Raw genomic sequence first — 22197 nt, 5'->3', positions numbered from 1 at the left:
ATCTGTAAATAAGAGGAATTGTAGATAAAGACACTGAGGAGGCTGTTAGATATGCAGGAAGCAGCGGAGCCCACTTTAAATTGACTGCAGGAAATTGTGTGAAAATGGTCATAAATTGTTAGGGCACACAGTTGATTTTTTTTTTTTTTTCCCCGTCTCCTTCCTCCCACTTTCTTCTCAAGATCTGTGTACGTCTTGTATTTGAACCCAAGGGGGAAAAGAGACATTGAAAAAAGTTAGGAAAAGAAATTAAACTTTGATAAGAAAAAAAAAACAAACATATGCAAACTATACCAAATTTTGGTAGAAAAACATAAAATCAGGAATCAGAAATTGCAAGTGTGTGTGTATATATATATATGTGTGTGTGTGTGTGTGTGTGTATATATATATATATATATATATATACACACACAATTATACAATTTCCATTTTTTCTTTCTGGAATTATGAAGGTTTGGGTTATTTTAGCCAGATCCCTCCAGCAGCCTTTCTTCTGCAGAGAGAGAGAGGCAGCATGTGCTGCCCTCCACATATTTAATGAAATTTATAACAATTGTCCTCCAATCAGATTAAGTGCTTGTTTAAAATGCAAATATGTTCTTGTCTCTGACATGCTGTAATTAAGTAGAACAATGGTCTATTTTTTCCCCTGATGTACCACATCTCTCATCAAGGGCTTTGAAAAGAGGACAATGATTGACCACCTGGTCTGGTTACAGTAGCTAAATTTATTAGATTCTCTTTGTCTATAGAAAATCAATGAGGAATTGTACGCATTGCTAAGGGTCAGGCATATAATTACCCTGACCTCACGGTACTTGTTGAAGATAATTTTCTATATCATTACATCTTTGTCACCAAATTGTGAGTCGGAGTCCTCTGTGGAATTTTCGCTGATTTCCTTTAAGACGATCAAATGAAGGATGGCTGCGAGATCTAAGAGGCATATTGATTTAGTTAGTGCAAGGACAGCCCGCGGCAGGGAAAATGCACATTTTCGGCTTTGTATTGCTTTTTTAGTCAAAGCGGTTGCTTTAAAGATCTCGTTCGCCAACTTATTCAACTTATTATTTGACCTTATTGAATAGCTCTACTCCTTTAGAGTGAAACCAATACAAAGTAGAAAATGCAGCCGTTGTTCATGTCTGCAGTTCTTTTGGCTCATTTGGTATTCTGTGACAATTTAACCAAAATCAATTTAGCAAATTTCCAGCTGGCATATGATTAAATTATTCTGCCATCAGTTTATTTGAACAGGGCCACGAGGGAGCGTGGCGACGCAAATATTTCCTTCTTTTTCATTTGTTACATATGGCTGGATCTGGTATCATCTCAAGTTATCCATTCAGAGGGCATTTTTGTGACACTCAAGAGCGCTTTAATCACAGAATTAGGACGTTGTTTATGTGCAAGATCGTGGGTTGAGCATGAAGTGAATATCCCTTATCCCAGCACACCCGGCTGACTGTGATTAATACAAACAAACAGTTTCTCCATAGAAACACTGCGCCAGAGATGAGCCCTGCCTTGTCTCTTGAGTCAGTTCATAATTATTATATTGTATCTCAATTTAACTCAATCAGAGCAGTTCACACAGTACAGATCGTCTCCAGACCGCGTGGGACTGCCGTTTCACAAATCTGATGTATTCTGTTGCGCTGAGGAAAATTAATTGGATTAAAGATTTGATAATCAGTTTCTTTGTGCATCCAACCTTGCATTTTCACCCCCCGAACCCACCCACCATCGTCTCGGCGCATCAGGAGCCGCATTAAGTATTTCCTCAGTTTCACGGCCAAGGTGTCGAGCCCTAGCGTCGATTCATTTAGCATAATCACTGTTCTAATGAAACTGTTAATACAGGAGTGACAAGATTGCTTCTTTGCTGAAGGCATCCAATCAACCTGCCACATCTCAGAGGTGATGAATGTGTAATTACCAAGTTTGACAGACCTTGTTTAGCTTGTGCTTTGTATGAGTATGTGCGCATGAGAAAGTGAGAGGATGAATATGCTGAGGGTTGTGCTCCTGACCTCCTTCCCAGGGCTTCATACTGATATATTGTTGGAGTGGCTCTTACTGTTTGGATGTTAATGGTCCACAGACCTCAGTGTTTTCCAAAAGAAGAGGGAGGGAAATAAGATTTACAGTGGGACAATAGCTAAATTGTGATCAGTTTGAAACCATTGTGAGATGGTCAGCGAAGTCGATTGCTGTAAGTATCTGACTGTGCTTCAGTGAATTTGTACTGTTCAATCAAAAAGAGCTTGCTGTAGTTTTCAACAAAATCCATAAAAAGTTTGTTTATTTATTTATGTTTTGAACCTTAATGTCAGGACATAGTAGAGACATTTGCTTTTGCTTCCAGCAAATGCTAATTTATTGATCCAGTTAATTTGTTTATTCCTTAAGTGTTATCCTAATTGGTAGTTTGTTACTTTTGCCTATTTTATATATTTAAATATAATTAAAATAATAACCTGTTTTCGTTTTTTGGCCAGACAGGAACTGGCCCCTACTGAGCCTGGTTTCTCCAAAGGTTTCTTTCTCCAGTCTGTCACCTGATGGATTTTGGGTTCCTTGCCACTGTCGTCTCTGGCTTGCTAGCTGGGATGCTAAACTTGCTAGTTTAATAATTGATTATCTTTACAACACTCTTCAGCTGAACAACAGCCGGAATACATAATTTTCCTGTAAACATTTGATTCGACAATATTTTATAATTTTATACATCGGTTTTGCAGCTTTCAAATATAACGAATTATTGGTTATCAGTGTCAGGTCAGTAGTTTAGGGATATAATGGTACTATATGTCAAATTTTAAAAGATTTTGAACTGTTTTCAGACCATATTGGAGAGCAAAGCTGGAGACCATAAATGAAAGCCTAAGTAAAAATATGCTTTAAACTTCCAGTAAATGCTGTCCAGTGTTAATTGATCTTTGCCAGAACATGAATGCTTCCTCTCCGCTATTGATTTATCTTAGATCTCACCTAACATGCTAGACCAGCGGCACCAGCCCAAACACGCAAAATTTAGATGAATTTTCAGTGATCTCGCCCTATCAAAATTAGTAAGACATCACCTTGGTTGAAAATGAGATGGTTTATGATTGCTGTGGCTATTTGAAATGGTCGTGAAGAAGAAACTGGACTATTCTGTCATCCGCAGTCCTCTGATCCCAGCAGCGGTGCCATGACAGGCCAAAGCTCTCACTCACTCACCATACTGCTAATCACATGCTAATAAATGAGCTCTCATCCCTGGGTCATATCCCCCGTTCTAACAGCAAGAGCTGTTTTTGTCACTCATCTCTCACCCTCAAAATGAGAAAATAGCGGCGGCGACGCACATACAGGCTCTTCACAAGAGTGTGAATATTCTAAATAAAGAGATATTCTGTCTGTTACACTGTTTTTTTTTTCTTTCTCTCTCTCTTTATTCCGGAGCGAGGAGGAGATTGCGTGAAATGCCACAGCAAATGCTCAAATTGTGTGGATTTTGGAGTAGCGCTGAAATTATTCATTAGTGCTTATGTATGGGTATCCCAAGATCCCAACACACAGAGTGATTTGTTTTTAATCATTCTGATGTTTTGGTTGAATGTTCTTTGGGGTGGAAACTTTGTTCATCTACTTTGGTAATGAGTGTAAAAATGGGTTGCCATCTGCTTTTTTCCCTTTTTTTTAATTTGCTAAACATTCTCTGCAAATCTGTTCTCCAGAATGCAGGAAATGAATGCAAACACGGTTTTTGAACCTTGATTTACATTCGGATTTGTAATACGCCTTTGAATTGAAGCAATCATTGTACCTTTGTGCGTCGCTTCAAAAGTGCCGATATATTAACATCACTAGTCAGTTAAATGATTTGTGTGTTACCCACAATGACTTGCGCCAGTGTGAGGAAGATGCTGTTCGATTTGAATGTATCCATAATTAATACAGATGCGTCAAAAGGATGCTATTACATGCTTTTTCTCAAACTTCAGAAATGTTGTATCGTAGGCCTGGAACATCAAATGTGTGCGTCGCTGAATAGCCTTTCAATGTATTCATCAAGGCAATTGAAAAAATCCCTAGTTTAGTGATCAGAGAGCGCTTCATGCTCAATGAAGAGTGACAGAGCATTTAGCCGAGAGTCTTCTTGCGAATTGGATGTCAGGTCAATGGTCATGTCTTATGAGTTTGTTTTGATGTATTCTAATCTTTTGTTAATTCTATTTGCACACATCTTTTTATCACCGAGGCGCTTCGTTGTAGTTTTTTTTTCTTTACTCGTGTTTTCAAAAACTGCTGCCACATACCTTTGTTACCTGAAGCCAGGAACAGTCACAGAGTTAAAGACAACTGCTGTGTTTTGAAGGGGACCTTCAATGGCTATATTCTTGGTAGAGCGGGGTGTTTTGCTTGAAGTGGCGGCTTCAGAAATTCTTAAATTCAATAGGGCTCTCAGCCACACATTCCTCTCACAAACCTGGGCTGAACCCATCTCCCGAACTCTATTTGCTGATTATTTAACTACCTGTAAATGCACAACTGCTCTATTATATCTTGCTGGAGGCCCTATCAAAAGGTTCTTTAATATAGCAAGCACACTGCACAGACTGCCAGTGTTTTTGTAGTTGTGCACGTTGTGAACTTCGGGGGGACCGAGCACCTCCTCGGGAGGTTTGTGCAGCCGGCAATGAAAAGTTTCCTATAACTATGTGGCAAATAGAGGAGGTTGTTTGGGAAATATCTATGCATTAACATTCATATATATAGTTTTGCAATTTTAGCCTTTCACCCTATTTACTCTGACGCCAGCGTAAAAAATCATATGGTTTTGGAGTCATTCTGCCAGGCGTACTGTATATTGATATTCAGGCCGGAATAGAATTCAATATGTCACCCCCTCCCCCAGAGACTCACTCCTTTTCTCTGTAATTTCCATTGAAATTTTGTGTGCAAATGCAGTAATAGACACATTTATAACATCAAAAGGATTCAATTTTCTTTTCAATCACACAACAGTATGAATAGCTTTTTCCATTGAATCTAACAACGAGGAGCCATTACCCGACACCAAAGGATAGGTTGCCTTCACTTGCTTTTTATGAAAGTGTGTCAAACAATTTCCCATGTCTCCCATTTGTTCTAAGCTAACAGGGGCTGTCAAACAGGTTTGTTTCTAATTTTTCAGGGAAATGTCATTTCTTTCTTCTGGTGCCGGGTAATCACCAGAGATCCACATGTTTATTTTTTAATGCAGGCTGTAAGTGTCTTTAATACGTTAACTCCTCCGCCGAACGCTTTCCAGAAGCCTGCGGATGACAACTTCCGACTGCTGCTAATTGCACTTGGTAAATTATTTTGGGAAAGATGACATGAATAGCATTTCACTGACACGGACACACAGGGCATCAGATGAAGTGATGGCCGCAGCACAAATGGTGTGAGCGCTTTTATTTCAGCGGGGTAATGTCTCTCTTGGAGCTCTCTATTCAAAGGTTACAGTAAAGGGGCTGGCTGTCATATTCTGTGTGTCCATTCAATTTCTCTCTGTGCCATCCAGGTTTGTCACTCTGAAAGCCTCAGCGTTAACTTGCATTCACATTTCACAGTTATATTTGACTGATTGTTGGGATGATTTGACAATATTATATTGGTAGTTGGTAAGTTAATATACGTGTAGTATATACCATATACTTGGGATGCACCGATATCGGGTCCTATACTGCGATTTTTATATATTTTTTGCACTCATAAAATGCTCCGAAACCAGGCAGCGTGTGTACAGCAGTGAGTCCAGACAAACAAACATCGACAACAGAGTATAATGGTTGAAATTCCGCACTATATAGCTGTGGTGCGCGAATACATTTAAACGAGGCATATAGCTTATTATTAACTGAGGAGAGAGAGAGAGAGAATGCACTTCTGTTGAATGCTCTTGCTTACTGATCATTCACTCAGCACACTGTCATTTGGATTACAACTAAATCGTATATGTTTGTGAAACATGAACTGTTACCTGATTTATGTATAGCGAGTGGTTCCCTACATTATAACAGGACGTTTGCAAGTCTCATGAACGCAAAACCCGTGTTTCAGACAGCACACAAATACTGAATTGAATTCTCTTTCACGTCTTGCGCTTGTATTAAAGAATTCACACAAAATGATTGTTGAGTATCCTATTAAAACATGGTCGTTTTTATCTTAAGTGCACATGCATTTGGTCTTAAAGGGACAGCAGTCTAATAAACCTGACAGACATCACTCACTGCTCTTGCCTAAATACCTCTTGTAACTTTATAAAGATCCATCCATATTTAATTTATACAGTAATGCATAGACATCATATAGAGCTAGATGACTTATTGGCTGCTGGGCGCAAGAAATGCGGTCGCCATCTTAAACCGGTCAGATGCCAGAGCACTGTGCAGCATATTCCTGCTCAAATCGGCGGACTATCTCAGGAATTACTTTTCACAAGTAAGATTTATGATTTAACATTACTGTGCCATTGTATTTTGTGAATAAAATATCCTCTATCATAGCTACATGTATGACCTTTGCAGCAAAAAAACTCGTGTGAAAATCAGTTCGGTGTTCAGTGAGATATGATTAGGTAAATTGCACGGCTCATTGCACCTGCCAAACAGATTATACTGAGCAGAGCGGGTGACCGGTTTAAGATGGCGGCCCCACGGCTTGTCCGTGCCGATGTGCAGTAGCGGTCGATAGGGCGTCTATCTCTATATGATGTCTATACGGTAATGAACATGCTTGCTGTGTTATTTCACATTTGATTACTTCATTCAAATTTCTGTTCATCAAAACTTTTAGACATATCTGTAAAAACTCTAAAAACTGTTTATTTTATTTGTAGCCTTTCTTTGTTGTATTTCTTTGTTCTTATTTTATTACTGACTGTTTACTTGTCTTTAATAATGTTTCAAATTTACATAATTAGCCTAGTAGTTTTGCTGTATCAAAATTGGAATATAGAATAGTGAATTTTGACTATTATCTAAGCATTTGAGCCACTGAACCAATCCTCAGCACTAGAGGTAGACCGATTAACCGGCCGATTTTCGGCATTTTTTTAACCTAATCTGCATCGGCCAATATCCAAGTATATCAAGCCGATTATTAGGCAGGCCCGGATTTCAAAAGATGGGTATCGGCATCGGCGTGAAAAAAAACAGATCGGTCGACCTCTACTCAGCACTGGGTCCTGCTGAAGCAGCTCTATATATGCACTGTGATATTAAATGATAGATCAAATATGATCGAGCAATAGAATGAACAGTGAAGCTCATGCAATACATTTCGGCAGGCTTAATTAAGCATGAAAATAACTAAAGGAAATATATATTTGCTGAACAAATTAAGCCAATATGATTGTATTATTTTGTTTTCAACCAATACATTTAAAAATTACAAATGCAGTGAAAATACCGGTATCGGTACTCGGTATCAGCAAGTACCAAAAATGAAAGTAATGGTATCGGACTCAGTCTGGAAAAAGTCTGGTGCATCCCATTATATATACATAAACAGTGTCATACTTTTATTTTATATATTATCTATATAATATAAACTTTTTTTTAAGTGTTACCATACTTTTTAGTGGAATTTATGTTTTGCTGTGTCATTACTATCATCTTAGGGAAATATTCATGTTAGGAAAATAGCCTGAAAATGCATTATGCTAATAATCTGACCTAACTACTAGCTTTGATTTTCGAATGGTTACCCGTTAAATGAATTTTGACAACCCAGTGCTGTCATCTTTTAAATACCCCTTCACACTCACACTCTCTCTCTGAAGTCTGCATGGTAATGGGAGTGGCCTGGTCTTCTTCTGTCATCAATCAGTTTGCTCCATCCCTGACCCACCGCTGAGCAATGTGCCGTGCTCATAAAGCCATGCACTGCAGCAGATGGGCCGCAATTTGCAACACGTATGTTTTTTAACATCCCGCCATCAGGGATTTTAATTATGTCTGGTCTCTTCTTGAACAGTCTGTTTACAATACAAATAAGCCCACACAACTGCACATGTACAGCAGCCCAAGAAAATGTAAGGATTCAAATGTCACTGCACATGTTAATTAGACCGATTATAGCGTTCAATTCCAGTGATTAAATTTAGCTTTGCTACCAAGACAGTCTGTCAATCAACACTGTGTTTGGATTAGTTCTCAGTTTCTGTGTGAAAATTGTATTTAATTGTATTACAGTATATTGAAATCTCTTTAAAATATATATTATACTGTAAGTGAGTCAAAGCACTAATCATTTTAACTTGTGTGTGCTGACGTTCACAGACTACTGACAGTGGATGTAAAACAATTAGTTTTGACTGATTTTGAGAATGTATTTTTAGCACCATATTGATACTTGCTAAATGTTTATCCTTTCAGTCTTGTAATATTGATCGTTTGCTGCTGTCAGAAATATTATGAACTGTAAAACTAACTGTGTGGCTATATCGGCATTCAGCATCTTTATTAATGCTGTTCACTTTTGTTCTCTGTCAGCCATCCAAGAAGTGAGATGGGTTCTCACAGGCCGTATGTTGTAAATTAAGAAATCCACTATGCTAAAGGGTTTTGTCATATAGTATCTCCGAGGAGGACCCTCTCTTGAATTTTTCTAGTTAGTGATGGCTATTAGTTAGTCAGGTTGCCATGCGAATTATAGGGTAGTGAAATAAAGAGAGAGTCTGTTCCAGAAGGCACAATATGCAAACATCTGCTGTGAACTAGTCTGAGATTCAGTTGGATCCACTTCCATTGCCATCCACCAAATATTTATTGCTTTATTAGTATCTTCCCCAATACCCATCATAGCAGAGCTGCCCACTAAATGGTTACTCCTCATGGGCCTAATAGATGGAGCCAAGCCTTTTAGTGCATAACATGTTCAGTTTTTAATGTATTTTAGTTTGTTTCATTAACAGATGGATTGCATTAAACAACAACAACAACAACAGATGTAACATGACAACTGTGTTTATACCGCTATCATAGCTGTTAGGGAAGTGTGCCCACAAAGCTAACACTAACATTGGTTTTGTTCTCAAATAATTATTCTGTTCATTTTAAGTTGCTGAAACCACTTGTTTTTGTTTTTGTTTTTGTTGTTGTTGTAATTTTCAGAAGTAACCTTTTTCAAAAAATATACATTGCAATGTATAGGTATAGGGAACCGTTCCATTTAATAAATAAGTAAAAATAACAATAATAATTGGTTCTGATAACTTCTTGCACATTCATTCTTCCTCCAATGCAGACCAAAACCACATAGTAATATAATGTTTCCTGCACTAATTATTATTCATCAGCATCTGAATTCGTTACTGACTGGTTGTTCATGTTTAGTGTGTTTTTAAATATAAACGTTGTGTTTTGTCAGTAGCATTTTTTTAAATATAAATGAATAAAATCTTGAAAATGAAAGTTTTTTTTTTTTTGTTATGTTTTAGTATTGCGGTTTAATTCAAAGGTAAAGGTGCAGTGTGTGACTTTAGCGGCGTCTAGTGGTGAGATAGGAAATTGCAACCAACAGAAGATGCGGTGGCCGACAGGAAAAAATGTCGTCTGAGACAGCAGAGAGTAGCCAAGCAATGAGGTTTCTTAATAAAGACAAATTAAGAAATTATGTTTAATTATTCAGTAAAACAATGTTATTGCAAATGTTATTGTTAGTTGTTCATCATTGTGTCAGTGTTTTAGTCACTGACTTTAGCTTGCTTCTTTGCACGAAGAACAACATAGTGACGAAACGCATTTGTCCTTTTAGGGCTACTGTAGAAACATGGTGGCGAAAAATGGCTATTTCAATGTAAGGGAACCAAAGCTCGATGTACATTAAAATGGCTCAATCTAAATACATATCTAAATAAAAACATCATTAATGATTTAAGAATTGTGTTCCCTCTAAAAAGACTCCCAAAAGTCATAAAATCTGTGTAACATGTAGATACTTGTTTTGCAATAATTGTTTTAGGTTTGTTCATTATTGAAATTATTTCATCATTTGGTACCATTTTAGTTTTATCATAGTTGTATTCATATTTTCAATCAGCCTTCATTTTTATATTTTAGTTTTCATGTTAATTTGTAGTTTTTATTTATTTCCAGTTAATCATTTTAGTGCTTAAACTTATTTAAGTTACTTTTCAACTTAAACTTATTTCAGTTTATTGTCAAGGCCTTTTTCCAAGTAATATTTATATAATATTACTTGGAAAAAATATATATTTATTATTTATTATATTAATTAATAATGCAGTTTGGCCCTGCAGTTTCTTTTTTTTTTCTTCTAAATTTATTCCTTAAAAAAAAAAAAAAGTATCACTAACAGAAACAGTAAGGAGCTGGAACCTGCTGTGGTAATGGATCCTGCATTGCTTCAGTATGGCTCTGTGTACGTGTAGTGTACAGTCATGTTCTCGTAGGCCTGAGCATGATGACTCCTAAGAATCTTCCACGTTAGAGCTGCTGCAGGCCCCGGCTCTGTGGGAACAGCAAAATAAACGCCATTACACCTGACAGTGTATTCAGTTCCTCAGACATCATTGTGACAGGTGAGCTTCTTCGGGGTGGATAATTGTATCCCGGGTCTATGGCACACTGCTTATTATTGATTCATGAGGAACAGAATGAACTCCTTGTGAATGTATAAAAATACATTTAAAAGTCCATTCTCCTCAACTAAAATCACAGCCCCCCAAACGACGTGCTTTTGTCACTCCCAGTTCGCTTTCTCTGCCAGCACTGCTTTTAAGGGCTTGGCAGCGAGGATTGAGCATATATTTAAAGAACCTGACAGGTCGGACAGTAATGCAGTTGTCTGGGCTTTTATTTTCTACATGGAATCCGCTTTGCTAAGCCCTGGTACCTCAGAATGAAGTGCCATGGCGGAAAGGAACATAAAGAGATACTCCCTGCATGAAAGTTTTAAATAGCTAAAAGAGGAATTAATATATTAATTGTAATTTGTCTGAACGTGGAAGGCAAACGGCTAACAGCAGTTAGCTAGGGCTGACTTTATGTGGAGAATTTATATTCCAGTTTATCGATTTATGATGATGTTAAAGGTACTCTGTGTAAGTACTATTTGTTAAAAATGAATATAATGAGCGAGTACATCACAAATCCATCTTCCAAACTGAACTCTTAACCTGAATCACTGGTATTCCTAATTATATTTTAGACAGAGCGGGACACCAACTACTGCGGAGTAGCTCAATACCTGTGTGACTCGTCATAGACATAAACAGAGAGAAGCAGCACCGGCTTGAATGTTCTTATGCAGTTTTGTATACCTTTAAATTAAAAAATGTATCTTAAGCCTTTATACACTAATGTTTTTGAAACCAGCAAAATGTTCCATCCAGAGTTAAGACACAGCCTCAGCCCCAAAATGGAGACAGAGGGCCATTACAATCTGGCTTCCTCCACAAACACTCCAGATTCCTTTAACAAGCTGTAAATTGCTAGATGTTTTCAGCTTGTGGCATTGTATATCCTTCATTGCAAAAACACTCAAAATGCCACAGATGTGGCATTTTAAGAGGACACACCTAATCAGACAGGAATGGGACACCACAGTTAGAGAATCACATCTGCTTTAACGCAATAGCACTACAATAGCATAACTGGAAGCAACAGCCTTGGGTACAAGCCTAATTCATGTTGTTTCTCCAATCGTGCCACAGCTGGAAAGCATCGTGAACATGAGGACAGGACCAGCGTTCTGCACCCAACACAACACAGTACTCAAACCTGGCACTGGCTTTTATTCGCTCATAAAAATGTGTAAGGCCTGATTAGCTTCCCACATTTTCAGAGGATAAAGGAATTAAGGACCAATTTCCTGGTGTTGTAAATGTTAATGCAGAGAAAGAGGATGGCTGTTTGATTTTTGCAGGCTATATTTGTAGTCGAGGTGGTTGGCGGGGTGATCGTGTCGGTTGTGAAGGGGCCCACCCATGAAATATCGACGGATGAAGAATGTAATACTCCATTTAACATTAACTGCCTGTGTTTGGGATGTCTGGCTTCTGTATCCGCTTAGTGTGGTGTGAAATATTGCTCTCTTCTAAAACTGTGAGAGTGGCTTCTCTAAGATAATAACTGTGATAATTGAGTTCAATTGACACATCAACCAGTCAATTCTTCAATACCAGATGACATATGGGGGGAAAACGGCATGAAATCCAAACAAAACAAAACCTCTCAAAGTATGCAGATGTAACCCATCAGTGATCATTTAGAGAATAGTCATTGACCCATAACTTCTACGAGGAAGTAGGAAATGACTAAACATCCATGTTGTTACCCATTTGTGTCAGTGGGATCAGTGGGACCACAACCAAAAACTTCCTGAATTGACAGGAAACGGCATGTGTGTGGTGGCTGTCTGGCGGGAGCGTGGGTACAGGAAAGAGGCAGGGCCAGAGCAGAGGACTGGACTTGGCAGACCGGCGCTCTGCATTGTGGGACGAGCCACTCGACATGTGAGAGCCCAGCCTGGCCATTCATCCACACCAGCGTTGCACGCCGCCCTGTGATTAGCATTGTCCTCTAGCAGATGGCCCATCATCTGTTTCAGGCGGCAGAGAGGAAAAAAACACCACTGCGAGAGCAGCCCTTCATTCTTATTAACTCATAAAGCGGCCATTGTGTTTGTGCAGAATGGGTGGTCTACAAATATATATTTTAAAAAACTTTTAAAATATTATTTAAGATTCACAGCTTTGTGTGTGTTTAAAATTGACTGATTTGTGTATTCCCCAATTACAAAATAATATTTAATGTTTTGTTAGAACTGTTTTCTTTTCTTTTTTTACTACTTTGTAACTATCTTCATTTGTGGCCTCCGAAAGCCACACCACTAGTGCCATTTCCTATGCAATTCACAGGGGCTTGGGGCAAAAAATCTCTCTCTTACCCTACTTTCTCTTCCTACTTTCTTATGGTCACTAAGGCTTGTTTGATCAAAAATGAAAATATTGTAATATTTAAACAAAATGTTTTCTATTTTAATATATCTCTACATTTAATTTTTCCTCTGATGGCAAAGCTGCCATTTCTCCAGACTTTAGTGTCACGTGATCCTTTAGAAGTCTTTCTGAATATTGATTTGGTGCTCAAAAAATGACAATTGTTAACATTTGTGCAGTTTTTTTATGGATAAAAAGCCACTTTTGAGCAATTTAATGCATCCTTGCTGAATGAAAGCATTTCTTTCAAAAATAAAATTTGACTCTCTTCTAAATTTTTGAATAATTATTTGTGTATGTGTATTTATACAATTCTCAAACATGAATTGTACAGCATTTTTTTTTTTTTTTGAGGAACATAAAACTATAATTTTCTGGAAAAATGTTGAGGTCCAAAACAACAGATGAACCCACTGAGAAATGTTTACGGGTTCAAAGTTAATTTGACACCAATATCAAGAGTAAAGTCCCAAGTGCAGTTCACCTTGGAGATGCTTTCCATGATGGGATCTCTCTTTTCCTTCTCTTCTAGACCTATTCCCATGATTGGCCTAATAATTAAAGCCATCCTGCGACCGCCGCCATGCTGCAGAGCATCGGGTGCATCAGGGGCCTGTGACATGATACAGAGGGACAGCTTAACTATTAAATATCCATCACGCCACGCCACATCAGTCCTAATGCAATCAGAAACACATGACTACATCGCCCGGGCCCCCACTTCCATCCACAATGATTAAGTAAGTCTTTAATTTCCAAGACAAATAAAAAATGCAAGATCATTTTATCAAGAATGTAAATGACCTGTCTCCTCAGATGACAGTTCGATTTGATTGGGAAGGGGGGGGGGGGGGATATCTACTGTAGCTCTGCTGGCTAATACAAGGCTTTTTGTACTTCAGAGATGTGGGCGAGGGTCTTTTTGCCGTATTATCATTTTAATGAAGCAGGGTATTTCTTTTGTGGTCGGGAGGCTCTAATGCAGTTGTCCAAGACTCCCCTTTCATCTGTCTTCTTCAAACGCTCAAGGTTGTTAAACAAATGGATGTGTCTGAGTATATAACGCTGATGTGGCCTGGCTGCTGTTGACTGGGCCAATTAGGACTCGGGGAGAAAAGAATTGAGGCATGCCGGTTCACTCACTCAAACCGTCATACAATACAGTCTGGCTGCTTTGTGTTTATTAAAATCAGCTGGATCCTTAAGGATTTTGTAGGACACACTGTAGTATGACATTGCTTTCTGATGATTTTCATTGTCAGGACTTCAACCAAGATCCCCTGTTTTTATCTTTCTAATTAGCATCTAATTATAATAAAATGTTTTCCACGAACCTGATATGTCATGAATTACCCAGTGCTGTTGTCTCCATGCTTAAATGAGTAAGCGTCTTTAGAAAAAATGTTTAATTCTACACCTAAGAGGTGATAATGATGCATACCTGTTCGCTTTAGTCAGAGTGTGAATGTTGAAATAAGAAGACTGTGATTTCTCAACATGCTAATTACTGAGAAATCAAAAACACTGATGTGCTGGTGGCTGAAGGTGTATCCGAGTTGTGTTCTTGACCAAGTGTGGTAGTTAGGCTGTAGTCAAAATGTAAGATTTTTCAGATTCATTTCAAGAATTACATGAATTAAATTTAGGGGGGAGCATAACACTCAATACATACAAATTCTATACTTTCCTTACTCCCAAAATAACACAGAGTTTTAGTTTTTTAGCTTAGTAAATCCTTATATTTGGTTTTACGGTCATAATTGCATTTTGTAATAAATACATAATAATAAAATAAAAATAAATAAAATAAATAAATGTAATAAATAAAATCTGTGATCGGTTAAAATGTATTTATTTTAACTGTGGGCAGTTGGCATCCAGGGAAGACTGGAGGACATCCAGGAGAGACTGGATGACTGGATGAAAGTCTGCATCGGGGCTGGCAGGCTAGTTACCTTATCCACCTGTTCAACAGGACACCCTAAACAAACTACGAAGATAAATAAATGAAAACAACCCGGTGGCCCTCAGAGAGGTGGGGTTGAAGAAGGGCCACACCAGATGGATTTTTGGTAATGACTGGAACTGACACAGGCAATAATATTAAGATTTTGAGAAGATGCAGGTGTGGATGGAAGAAGGTGTCTACCTTCAGAGGTTTAGGGATTTACCAGGGAAAAGAAGAAGTGTCAAGTGGGGGGCCAGCAGCAACATTGCTCTGCAACTGCAGGTCAGACAAGAGGAGCCCAAACCTAACCACAGTGCTGAGGCTTCCAGTGTTGACACAGGAGAGTCCTTGCTTGATATCTACTCCTCTAAGGGTGGCAAAGGAGAAAACACCCTTAGGAAAACACCACCATTAAACCCCAACAACCAGGAGCCAGGGCAGAGGACAGAAAGGAAAGAACCTGGGCGGAAGCAGCTAGTGAAATGGCCGAAAGCAAATGAAGTGGCAGTATGGCAGCAGCTCAATGAGGAACTCAGCTTCATTCTGAAGCAATCACTGTGTGACAAAGTGGAAGGGGAGGAGGGAGAGAGAGAGATCGAGAAACAGCCTTTGGAGGCCAAAGCGCATCTGCAAACGCAGAAGGCGGATGGAGAGGAGCAACTTCTTTAAAAACCCCTTCAAGCATTTGAGTGCTTGAACTACTAGAGGATAAGAGATCCTTCCTGTTTAACACCGATCTCCCTAAACTCAGTGAGGTAGAAGACGTTTTACGGAAAGCGAGAGCAGCCTCAGCTCCAGGCCTCAACGGGATATCTTATAAGCTGTACAAGTACTGCCAGGGGTCCAAAGACACCTGTGGAAGCTCCTGAGAGTGGCCTGGAAGAACAAGGTCATCTCTTCAGAGTTGCGACGAGTGTTGCAGTGTTCATCTCTAAGGAAACAAACTCTACCACCATTAGCCAATTCAGGAGCATTGCACTCCTGAATGTTGAAGTCAAGATTTTCTTCTCCATCCTGGCCAAGAGGTTGACCACCTACCTCATAAGCAATGGGTACATCGACTAGAGATGCACCGATTGACTGTGACCGGAACCGGACGATTTTCACGTGATCGGCCTTGACCGGCAACCGGTCAAATGCACTCGGCACTGTTGTGTGTTTTAACAACAGCTGGAGTAGGCTATGTCAGAAAAAAAAATGTACCCATTTAAACTTAATGTAAACTTACTGTTTTAATTATTGAGTTTGAGTAAAAGTATATGGTGTTTTATGAAAATATATATATATATATATATATAGAAAATAAATATGTGTTATTGAAAATAAAAAAAGTGGTTAGAAAAATAAAATCGGAATCGGCTAAAATCGGTATTGGCAGGTCAATCTAAATGGAAATTGGAATCGGCCTAGAAAATTCTCTAACATCGACACTAGCTGCCAGAAGGCAGGCATGCCAGGCTTCCCAGGGTGCGTGGAACACTCTGCAGTCCTAAGGGAGCAGATCCAGAGATCAAAAAGAGAGAGAGAGAGGTGACCTGCATGTGGTGTGGCTGGATCTTGCCAACGCATATGGGTCCGTCCCTCACCAACTCATCAAGTATGCCTTGGACTTTTTCTACATCCCAGTCTGCATTTGTGCTCTGGTGGCCAAGTACTTTAAGGACATCAAGATGAGTTGCACCCAATCAGGACTTCACAACAGGCTGGCAACAGCTGGAATTGGGCATTGCCATTGCATGCTCAGTCTCTCCTATCCTGTTTGTAGCAATCTTTAAAGTTATCCTGATGGGGACAAGGGTGATGGTTGGAGGTATGAAGCTACCATCAGGCCAAAGGCTACCACAAGTGAGAGGCTATATGAACGACATTACCACCATTCTCCATAAGGCAGCATGGACAACAAGACTGCTGAAGAGGATTGACAAGCTTGTGGGTAGGGCGAGATTAAAGAGCAAACCCACCAAATCACGCAGTCTTTCCCCCATCAGCTGTCTGTAGCCTGGGTCGCACTTACACAGCAGACCTCTTTGATAGGCAGATGGGGGAAACAGTGAGGAAGCAGCTCGCAGATGGCCTTGCAAGGGTCAATCAGAGCCAGGTCCCCGGCGAGTATAAAGTATGGAGCTACCAGTCCATACTGTACCTAAGGGTGATGTGGGCTCTGAAGATGAGTTGAAGTTCCCTCCTCGGTGGTCAACAAGATGGATGGGCTAGCAAACTCTTTCATTGGGAAGTGCCTAGGTCTACAGTACCAAGATGCTTATCAGAGGAAGGCCTCCTCAGTAGGAACACATTACAGCTGCCACGATCCATTGGCCTGGGATACAAGCAGGAGAAGGCTCGGATGGTGCTGGAGCTGAGGGAATCCTCTGACCAACTGGTGAGAGGAGCTGGCCCTAAGATACAAACAGGGCAAACCCAGGAAGAGGTCAACATGGAAATTAGCAGGGTGAAACACTGTGAAATAGTTGGCAGAGTCCAGGACGGGCATGCAGGCTTTGGGAGGAGCGAGACTCCCCTCCTCTGGTCAAAGGCCTCCCAAGGAAGGACCGAGCAGGAGGTCCGCGCCTTAACATCAAGGCGGTGTCTCAGAGCCGGCAGGGAAGCTGGATGTCATGGGAAGGTGTCATAGACGGGCATTTGTCATGGTCTGATCTGTGGAAGATCCCCCAAGCCAGGCTCAGCTTCCTGATTAGATTCCCGACTGAAGAAGTTGTTCCTTTTGTAGTACCAGCAATGCAAATCTCTAGCACATCCTGTCGGGCTGCAAGACAGCATTGTCCCAAGGCCACAATAAGTGGCAACACAATCTGTTGTTGAGGAAGCTAGCAGAGATGGCAGAGTCATGTAGACAGGGGGCTAATGGTAGACCGTCCATGCCAACAATCCCATCCAGAGAAAAAAATAATCAACCACCTTCACCAGAGAACAACTTCTAGAGTCCTCTCATCTGGCAGTGAGTCGAATATGAGGGTCGACCTGGGGAAGCAGCTCCAATTCCCCAGGGAGATTTTAGAAACTTTATTCTGGCCAGACCTGTTCATGTGGTCAGAGCCATGCAAGACCATCTTGTTGGTGGAGTTTATTGGTGGGCCCATGGGAGGAGGGAATGGAAGCTGCGAACAAGCAGAAGCATGCCAAGTATGCAGACTTGGTAGAAGACTGCAGAGAGGCTGGCTGGAAAGCCACCACGTTTCCTGTCGAAGTGGGAGGCTGAGGCTTCATTGGGTCCTCAACAGTTCACCAGTTCGAAAAGCCATTAAAGAACTGGCAGAGAGGGGGAGCTTTTGGCTGTGGGTAAGGAGGAAGCATTGGGGATGGGGGCCAAGTAACACCTTGGTATCAGCAGGAGGTGGCAGGGAGTGATCCCTGCCATTGCTCCACCACCAGGAGATATACTGGGGTTAGGCTGGAGGTGCGTCAGGCAGCAATGCTCAGCAGGTCGACCATCAGTCTGTATTTCTATAAGGATGGCCTGAGGGTGAGTAAATTAACAGCAAATTTAAAATTCTAGGTGACCGATCACTTTAAATAAGTTGTACGCCTGTTTAGACCTGTATGGTAGCAATAATAAAAAGTACTCTGCATTATTCCTATTTCTTTGTATGAATTGAAGGTCCAGTGAATTAATGCAGAGGGCAAATATGTACATTTAGCTTGTATATTAAAATCAAAATGTGAGTGGGAGATATTAACGTCTAGTTTTTCACTGTTGGCATGGTTGTAACGATTGTCTTTGATTGGTGTTGTTTACATGTAATCTAATGCCCCTTGCATAGCTTTTGTATTGTTTTACTTTAATTGTATAATAGTTGTAAATATAGTTGACACTAAAATAACTACTAAGATGTTTTAGGCAGAATTTATTAAAAGGTTTTTACAGAACGTTTTCTAAATAAATGGGCAAAACAAAAAAAGTATTATCCCAGCTCACACCTGAAGATGTATTGATCAGTTTAGTTATAATTTTGTAGTGGTCCACATTATGTGTATCTAGGAAAACTTTTTATTTTAAATCACAGTATTTTTTAAATGCATAAAAAAAATCCACAATTCTTTCTCCCGCATGATATGATATAGGTGAGATGAGCATTAGATGACTTCGGCTCAGTACAGAAAAGGATGGTCTGTGTCTGAGTCTGCGTGTGTGTGTGACGGGGGGGTGGGGGGGTGTTGAAGCGGGTGATTTGATGGGACGGGGTGTCAGAGCAGGCAGATGCCGCCTGGTGTGTCTCCGATCTCATGTTTATGCAGAGATCAACTGATTTCTTTTGATTTGGCATTGAGGTTCTTGATTTACCGCTGACTATCTGCTGGCAGCCTTTCAACAGAGTTCCACAGGTTCAGGGGTTCATTAATTACCTCTATGGGAGAGTAAGAGACACTCACACACTTAAAAACACACCCTGGTCCGTTCTAGCCACCTGCTCTGGTTCCAGTTCTACCAACAAGCACATCATTGGTGGTAGAGAAAGTAGTTTGCCTTGTTGTCAGACACCCCATCATGAAAAGACAGAAACTCTTTGGTGGCCTGATACTCACATTATTAATTCACACAGACACACACAGACGTACAGAAGATGGATAAATATAAACATCTTTAAAGTGTCTCATCTGCAGTCAGCACTGAAGGGATCAGTGGGCGCCTGTCAGTGTTTCACAAATCCTGTTTACTTGGCTTTCAACACATGCAAGCTTAAAAGCATAGTTTGTGGAGTCTTCCATTTTCTTTTTAAGTTATTGTGCTATCGGAGTTTTTAAAGGAGGGGATCTCGCTTTCCAAAATCATGTTCAACATATGACAATCTTCTTCTGGGCTGTAAAGTATTGATCCTCTTTCATCTAGAAGATGTTAGTTCAAGTTCTGGGTTGCTAAGGGGTAATTTGAGAGCAGAATGGTATTAATACTGATGTGAGTGTATTGAATGAGGGGGAAAGAGGTCCACCAGTCCTGACAGGCATGTACGCACACACACACACAGTTAGCATGACGGGAGTCATGTGGATAAATCACCATTCACTCCGGGAGCAGTCACAGTCAATGACATATTCACTGGCTGCTTCAACAGCTCATTTGATAACACTCTCCTCACTCCATTCTGTTTTTTTCTTCCGCGAGATGAAAAGCTGGCTGAAAATCTCATCAGCTCAGTGAGGCAGGGCTGATAGTAACTCAAGATAAAGGAGGGAGGAGGTGCCTCCTAATTAATTAACTTTCCGTGGCCTGCCACGGGCGTAGAGAGAGGGAGAGAGACCACAATATCCCGCCTTTTTCCAGGGGGTTTTCAATTAGACATGCGTTATAATTAAATGCGATGTCAGTGGGACCATGCGAGACCTGGCAGATCTATGTCCACAGTTTAGTTACTCACATTCATCATTTTGACTGATGGCTGAGGCCTACAGGAATATCGTCTTGGATTGTTTCCGTCTTTCTCTTTATTTATTTATGTATTTATATATATATATATATATATATATATATATATATATATATACTGATATACTGTATACATATATATATACAGTATACTGTGTATATATATATATATATATATATATATATACACACACACACATTTTTTTTTTAGGGCAGGACCTCGGTCACCACCCCTTTTTGCATGCACTGTTAATGCGACAAATCAAACTGGCTCCTTTTTTATACCAGCTCTATGCTGTTTGTTAATGTTCGCTACCGTTTTCTTTTCTTTCTTTTCTTTTATTTTAAGTTGAATATAGCACATATATTTGAGGTTGTTTTTAGATTTAACTCCTGTTGTTTCTGTTGAACATAGTGGCTCTGTTCCAAAACCTAGAGCATATTAGAGCATGCTAGTTATAAATATTATATACTTTACATTTTATTCCATAGTGAAAAACATAGAAAACAATGTTTGGTCTACTTAAACATTTGTTTATTTATTTATTTATTTTTGTTCGTTTGTTGAACAGAACAACTGTATTATTAAACATGTTAGCTAAGTATTAAATTCCTACTGTAATCTTTAGTCTAGACTAGAGAATGGTCACATTACAATACTTGAAAACATTCACTTAAAAAGGTGTGATTTATAATAAAACTTACTAGTTATTAAATGAATAAATAAGCACAAATAAAACTATTAGCTAAGCAACATGCTAAGTTGTAAGTTGAGTGTTACATGCACTGGTGTTTTACACTCACAAAAAAAAATGTAAGCTGCTTCTTGAAATTCACACTATATGATTTCTAAATGCATGTTATTGATCTTATTGTAGAAAATGTTTTTATTTTTTTATTAATTTTTTTTAAGCTTACTTGATCTTCCATTGAAACGACAAACTTCTCTCTGGTGATATATGCTGGATTTCTCCAATCATTTAGTCATTAAACCCTGCCCTCTTCTTACAATCAACTGCCAGCTCAGATTGGATAGAACCAAATCCCCATCCTACTTTTTTTTTTTAGTCTGTTGTCATAATACGGAATAAAAGCTCTGTCGCTTCTTGCATTTCATTGTGAAATTAAGGATTCCAATGTAGACTCACCTTCAGAATGCAGTTGCTTATGTAGTCAGCAGACAGCAAGGCAGCTCACTGGGTTTTGGAACAGATCCTCCTCAGTGTGTGAAAAGAGTTGCGCTACAATTCTGTCTGCCCTGAGGAATGCACACTACTTCTTAAGAACACATCGCTCTGATGAGGGACACTACTATAGCAGCAACACACAAACACACGTTGCTGATGCGTCATTGGCCTCCAGGTATCGACTTATTCTGTCTGATACTGTATGTCTGCAGTCTCATAGCAAGTGTGAGGTTGACTGCCCATGGTGTTGAGGGTAGTCACATACTGGTCACATGGCTTCAGGACATAGCCTAATGTGATTCTGTCTTGTTCTTCAAGTTAACTGTGCTTTCATGCTGGGAATGCTCCCAAACTTCAAAAACCAAGCGCTCCCCTCTGCAGAAAATCCCCTTCTGTGAGACCTCCACCTCACTCTGAATGCTGTATGTTGTCTCTGCTTTGTCTCTCACCACAAAGCATTCAGATCCTTTCTGTCTGTAGATACACATTTCACACGCTTTGAAGTTTACATTTGTGGGATTCCACCTTGGGTCCTTCTCTATTTATTTCCAGTGATAGACACCATCTGACTGTTCATCAAAGGCCGCTAACACTCTCTGAGTGTATCTTTGAATTGTTTTTTGATGCACAAATTATTAAAGTCCCAATGTATCAATAATTTTATCCCTTAAAA

At 39.6% G+C, this 22197-nt stretch overlaps 1 long non-coding RNA gene across 2 annotated transcripts in view; it reads left to right on the top strand.

Annotated features, from left to right (window-relative positions):
• LOC120468225 (uncharacterized) overlaps positions 1-22197 on the top strand; it is an 83037-nt gene that overhangs the window by 53420 nt on the left and 7420 nt on the right. For both annotated transcript variants that reach the window (XR_016160460.1, XR_005620208.2), the window contains exon 3: positions 13542-13749. This is a non-coding gene — a long non-coding RNA (uncharacterized LOC120468225). The remainder of the gene's footprint in view (positions 1-13541; positions 13750-22197) is intronic.

The sequence above is a fragment of the Pimephales promelas genome, chromosome 1, assembly GCF_988280905.1.
Source record: "Pimephales promelas chromosome 1, fPimPro1.hap1.1, whole genome shotgun sequence".
Taxonomy (NCBI): Eukaryota; Metazoa; Chordata; class Actinopteri; order Cypriniformes; family Leuciscidae; genus Pimephales; species Pimephales promelas.
This window is presented reverse-complemented; position numbering and strand designations above follow the sequence as displayed.